Here is a 7080-nt window from a genome sequence, read left to right as displayed (position 1 = left end):
TCAGCTAAGGGAGGTAGTTTGTGGTTTTCTATTTTTAGGGACAGATCCTCAGCTGATGTAAACTGGCACAGGTCTACTAAAGTTAAGATGCCAAAAGTTAAAACTAAGCACATAGTTAAGACCTTATTCTGAAATACAAGAGCAGTTCACACTATGCAAAGGTTTGAACAGGAGATCTGTTGAAGACTCAGCTGTTAAATCCAGCTCTCTGGAGCTGCAGTCTAAAGACTTTACCCGCAGTCACCATGAAGGATGTTTTTAAAGCCATTGGTGTTAAATCTTTGCTGCTTTCATGGAGCCTTACATGACTCGGCTCCTTCTCAAGTGTTATTTGCCCCTACTCCTGCATGCGTCTGCTAATCTTTTATACATCACAGCAATCTAAACAAGTGGCTCTGTGTAGGGACTTCATCTCATTTGTTAGTAAAGTGCCACATATACTTTTAGTACTATATAAATAAATAATAAGGCTAACAAGGTTGACTCTATGTATAGGGACTTAAAAGTCAGACGATCTTAACATCAATCTGCCACTTTATTAGCAGCCAGTGAAGCTTGCAGATTCCTGGCCTAACGTGCACACCACAGCCAGTTTCAGTTGGCAGCTTAGCTGCAGGTGACAAAATATCTTTTCTGACTTGCATAAAAATACGTGTGGAAGCAAAGAAAACCCCAAGAAAATAATATCCACCAGAAAGAAAAATGATACAGGTTGACAAAGAGATTTAGAAACTGGGGGAGGGGGGATGTATAAAACCCGTGATGATTCAAAAGTGCAGAAAGATGTTGGATTCAATGATGCTGATGGTGATAGATTGGGCATTTGGCAATATGCATCTCTTGTCATTCCAAGCTGCTTGTCTGAATTCCTGTTCCCTTTGCTTTGTCTCTTTCATCTGAAATAATCTGTCAATACAAGGAGCATGGGAATGGAAACTGAATCCCTTACCTAACCAGGACTGAAAGTGCACTGCTGGGAGAGGAAAGGGGCAGGAGATGCAAGGGGTGTGCGGGATTTTGCCAGGTGCATCTGTTAAATAATGCAAACATGTTAAACAACACAAACTGTGTCCTTTGTTTAGCACCAGATGAACTAAACTCAGAGATCATGTTTCAGACTTCAAAAGCCGTCAGAATAAGGCCAGAACTCTCAGAGTTGGCTCAGCTTTTAGAATTACTGGATTTAAGGATCTCCAACCACTTTTGTATGGCATACAAAAAGCTGGTACATTTAGAGAGGAGCACCTGGCACCTCCTGAAAGAGATTTGAGGCTGGGTGTGTTGTAAGTGAATCAAACGATATCATCAGTCCCCTTAAGATATCCTTGAGACAGATTAAGCATTTTATGGGATGAGATGGGGAAAAGCGAAACAAAGGCTGGACATGTCCCCACACTGAATGAGGTAATTCAGGTCACTAGTCTCTGCATCTCATCTACACTAGATGGTTGTATTGAGGCAGCTTTGCTGGCATACTGCTTTCCTCTTGTATGCATGTGGACTCTAGTGTGAATTCCACTGTCTCCTTGATCACCTATCAGAAAATACTAGCTTTTTGGTCACAGTAATGTAGAATTACCTACACACCCTCCTCTTCTTATGGTGCAAGAAAAGTGAAGGACCTACCGTGGCTGTGAAGACCACAGTGGGCAGCTCGATGTGAAGTCCCCATTCCCGTGATAAGCTGCAGAGTTTAAAAGAACTGCTAGTGACACACTGTAAAGGGAATATTGCATTTAAGGACCCTCACTGGACTGAACCAGAGTACTCATGCACATATCTGTATCATGCATAGGGACTGTCAGATTTTTTCTACAAGGAAATATCTGCAGTACAAGTTGCTTCACAGAAAACAACCAAATCTAAGTACATAGCAGGGCAGACAGTGCTAGAAAACAAATAAAATTATATCAATGAAAGTGCTCCTATATAAAAATCAAATCTTACTCAGATATGAATCCTGTTAACTTCAGCTGATGCAGGAGTATAAGGTTTTTTCAGATTAAAGAAGGTTGCTGTAGACATTTCTGTAAACAGGTTCTATTTTATCACAAATGAACTTAACATGGTTTGACAGTTCTTCTCATTTTCTTACTCTTTTACTGACATTTTATTTTTTGACATCTCTACTCTCCACTCCCTTGCCTGCAATTTATCCTGAGAACAGAGACTAAGTAGCAAAGTGCCATTCTTCCTTTGGTATGATGGCCTTTCACCTTTGTGATCCTTTGGAGGACACCAAGTCTTGTGTTTAAATCACAAATCCACTTTGGAGGAGGTCTTCCTTTCTGGGTGGCTTCATCAGTCAGACCCCTAAAGTTACTGTTTCTCACTTTATTATTATTTTAAATGATACTCCCTCATCTGTCATTGTCACACAGCACAGTAGGTCATCTTTGCAAGATGAGTGGGACAGTTTGTTTTGTCACATTCAGCTCTCTCCCGCAATTAGAACCTGCTTGTCTGCTAACTAATCACACTTCATCTGCCTCACAGCCACATTTTCACCTCTTCACTTTCCATACAGCCTTCAGATTAATTTCAGATCTATGAAATGGATATGATTTCTCAGGAATAATCTCAGATCTACACTGATGACCCTCAGTTTTGGCTCACCAGGAAGTTTCCTTTCTTCCATCCTTCTTTGCCACCAGTCATTCATCTTTAACAATAAAGAACAGCATTGCACTCAAGACACTGAATTCTGGACACCTGCTCCCAATTTTTAACTATGCCGCAGACTTCTCCAGGAGGTTTGCCACTGTCATTGGGAATGCGTCTTGCCTTCCCTGACTCAGCTGTCCAGTCTAAGCTGTTCTCTACAGCCAAGAGAGAGGCATCCCCAGCAGTTCTGGGAACATCATTCTCTGCAGGTATCTTTTACTCTCCTTTGACTAACGGGAAAGTCTGGACAACAGGGTTAGTCTCCACACCATAGCTTTCAGATGACCAATATTTACAAGAAAATTCTATCACTACCTACTCTCCATCCTAGATCTCTAATATGGTAATAACAACCACAACCTTCTTCCATCTGCTACCAGGATATAAAATGTTATAACACTCATATTCTGTGTTTGAAGAGTGGCCAGTTAGATACAAGAGGGACTACATGTGCCTCCATGGCTGAAAGGTTGCAGCACCACTCCAGCCGCTGTTAAACATCAGGCCAAACAGAGGAAGACACAACCATCCTCCAAGGGCAGGTGGAGAGCTCTGCCAGCAGAAGACCATATCCATCCAGCTTTTTTCTGTTAGCCGGTAGGAAGATTACTTAAGAATGATTTTCAATATCCTTTCAGTTTGGCCTATATTCAGCTTATACTCTGCAAATACTTCATGTTTGCTGAATTTGTTAGTACCACAGTATAGATTCAGCATTCAAATACATTCAGTTGTTTGGCCTGCTATGTTCAGCTGTCACTCTGATCATTTTCACCTTCCAACCTCGTACTTCCTCATCTTGACATATTAAGATTTTGAGCAGAAGAAAATCACAAAGCTCTGAATGTTCAGAGGCATCTGGAATTGAGTTTGTTGATTCCAAGGATTATGAAAACTAAGGTTAAATATGAAATTCACATCCACACCAAGTATCTGGTTGTGAATACCCAGATTTCAGAAACACCCATATAACACATTATTAAGTTAGTCAAGTGTTAGTTCCTAGGAACAGATCCAAAACGGTTTGGATTTATCCACCATAGCTTAGAACTCCTCACTAGGTTTTGGTTCTCCCTTGGAATCAGATGGTAAGGAAGAAGGTACTCTGGTGCAAATCTTGTGACCTGTTAATATTCCAAGGACCAGAAGCCCCAGGCAGCTCAGCCTGAGCTGATCTCCATCCTTGATCCAGTGTTGAGAAGACTTACAAATCCAGAAGCAGCAATTATCACTATAACAAAGTTTATGGCATCAGGAACAACATAATGAGGAGAGGCTGCTTCACTCACTTTTCGCCAGGAAGCCAATCTGTTCCTGGCTCTCACACTCATATGAAGGCTGTGTTCAGATTTAGGTCTTGCCTTATATGGTATATCTGTGCCTAAGGAACATTTCGTCTGAAGTTATTTTCTACTTTTCCTTTCTCCTTTAGCTAAGGAACACTTCAGTTAAGTTCATTCTGAAAATGTTCTGCTCGTTATAAACACACCTGCATACGCTGGCATCTTCTCGTGGCATACATATCAGTGCACGGAACATTACCAGCAGTAACACAATTCCTATAGATCAATTATACTGCTGACATTTACTAAATAACCAACCGACAAGATAAGACATGAGCTGCTATCGTTCTCCTGGTATGAAGACAGATGGGCAAACAGTCTTGTTCAGACAATTCTCAGAATTTTAGTCAAGCAGTTAAAATACATAAGGGGTCAGAAAGAATTATTTTCTTCATCTACATTTTTGATATTATGGTTCACAACACAAAGATGACTGGGTAGATGTATACGTTTCATATGGATACACAGTTACATACAAACAGATACAGGTGTACATACACGTGCACATTTAACATGCAATACAGAATATATAATGTCAGCTTATAGGGTTCATATATTTAAACATACTCTTCTAAATGTAGATTTGTGTATTGGACATATTATTAAGATGTGACATTCTGCTGCATATAACTAATTTTAAATTTATTTACATTGTCTGTTTCTTCAATTTTTCAGAAATCACTTATGTGCTGAATGACTTTCTAACATCCCTTGTTTAGAAGGGTCAATACTAATCCGATTTTTGCGTCAACTTTACACACAAAGCACAGCAACTTCAATAATAAAATTAGTTGCTATTTTGACAGCTCTCCAAAGTGTGATGTTGGCCTGAGTTTGGAATGTCAATAAACTCAAAGCTAAGCACATGCTTAAGTACTTCCCTGGATCAGAGCCAATAAAACCAACTGAGATGAGGGTTTCATTAAAGGTAGACTTACAAATCATTAGCATGGGAACGGTCACTGAACCTTTTTAAGTAGATTAAGTAAAGAGTCTGGATACAAACAAAGAGAACGGAAGAGACACTAATAACTGTCTCTGTTGGACATGGCAGCGAGCTGCAGTCAGGAGAAGGATCTGCCAAAAGCATCCCAGGAAGAACCTGACTCTGTTCCCTTGGACCATGTGTAAAAGACTGCTGCAGCTTTCCACTGACCTTAATATGGCCCTAAACAACAGGGAAAGGTGCCAAGCCAGGAGATTCAGGTGCAGTCCTGAGTATTGGAGACTGCATATGGGTTTGCATCCATCATTTATGTCCATAATAAGGCACTGCAAAACATTTGCATGTTGATGGAAACAGGGTTTGGAGTTTCCTCAAAAAACAAAAACATGCTGCGGATGTGCAGCTGGAGTGATGCAACAGTATCACCTATTAATCAATATAAAGGATTTTGTATATGCACAGTTTAAAAATATCAGCATGTTCTCTAAGGTGGTTTAACAGATTTAAACCTCTGTTTGTATGCAGCAGTATTTCAGTGTTTTCAGTACAATAGTTGCCAACACTGCCCTTAGCCTGAATTCCTGCTTTGTGCTTAAGAGTTCCCATGTCCTTCCTGTTGTAAATTTACTGTGCCACTGAAAAATCCAAAGTTGGATGAAGGATATGTAGATTAAACACTGGTGAAAACGTTGGCAAATCGGATGAACTAAACTGTGCTCTTCCCATAAGATCTGTACTGTTCATATACAACACAGGTTCTTGATACTTAAATTCTAATGCTCAAGACTGAGGCACAGCAAACTACAGACTCCTAATATATTTACTCTAGAAGGATGAAAGATTGCTGGTCCCTCTGGGATTATGAGTCTGAGAAGCACTGTTATTTCAGACCTGATGTTTAGGCCATTAATGATTCAATACAGCCTTTTCCTTTACTTCAGTAGCTGTAGTCCTGTCCCTAATGTAATTTTTTCCCATTTAGCCTGCGGATTTGATGGGAATAACATCTGAAATATATAACTTGGGCTGGTATTAATTAATTTAGCCAATATATTACAACTTTTAAACCCTATTGGTCATGGAAGGCTGAACTATGGGGTTAATTCATTCTGCAGAATTTGAACCATAAACAAAAATATTTAAATTAGAGACTTTTCTTTATCATACTTAATTAGGATCTCACCAGTCCTAGCAGAAGCCACAATTCTCCCACAAAACTTGTGTTAGCTAGATCATACAGGAAGAATGTGCTCTCCGTCCAGGTTTCAAATAGTTATTCCAGAAAAGATATGCGTATTACAAATGGCCCTTTATTTACTGAGAACTGGACCAAGTTCATCAATCCCACATTCTGAAGTCTCCCAAATCAAGACTTAGATTCTGCAGTTCACATTTTTAATTTGTACGAATAATTTTTTTTTACATTTTGCCCTCACTAGTTTTCAGTCAGGATTGTCCATTAACAAAATACAGAATGGCACAGATCCTCAACTCACGTAATTTTGCCCTGCCACTTGATAGCTGGATCTTTGACATCAGTGGAACCATGACAACTTCCATCGACCCCATACACGTTTTTATCCTCCTGTTACCCACTTTCGAAAGACATGAATCACTAGATGCTGCCATTGCTGTCATATAGTGCCATATAGTCAAAAGATGTCACTTAGAAAACTTCGTATTTCATGCTATCAGAGGATATGGATTTGAAAAACCAGTTCAACTTAAATGACAAATGATGAAACACTGACTTGACCTTTGCACTGTAGTTTTCTTCTTTTCATGCTTGAGGATAAGCTTTTAATTCTCCTCATGCCTGCAGCTATTACTCAGCAGATATCAGCTGCTGAAGGAGCTCTTCTCACGCCCTCTTAATACCGTGTTTGCTCTATCACTTTTGGCACTAATGGAAGGAGCATCACTAAATACATTTCCATCATCAAATATTAAGAAGAAAGATGGGATGGCAGTGTTGCATCTCTGGTGGGAAGATGTGCACAGGCTGACAGAACAAAAAGGAATATTTGAAAGACATGTATTTACTGGTCCAAGAGAAGGACCTTTCTATGGTGTGTGGAACACATGCTAGTAAATCATAATCTTTCTAAATCAAACTAAGAACTTATT

The sequence above is a fragment of the Falco biarmicus genome, chromosome 3, assembly GCF_023638135.1.
Source record: "Falco biarmicus isolate bFalBia1 chromosome 3, bFalBia1.pri, whole genome shotgun sequence".
Taxonomy (NCBI): domain Eukaryota; kingdom Metazoa; phylum Chordata; class Aves; order Falconiformes; family Falconidae; genus Falco; species Falco biarmicus.
Note: the sequence above shows the minus strand (reverse complement) of the source record.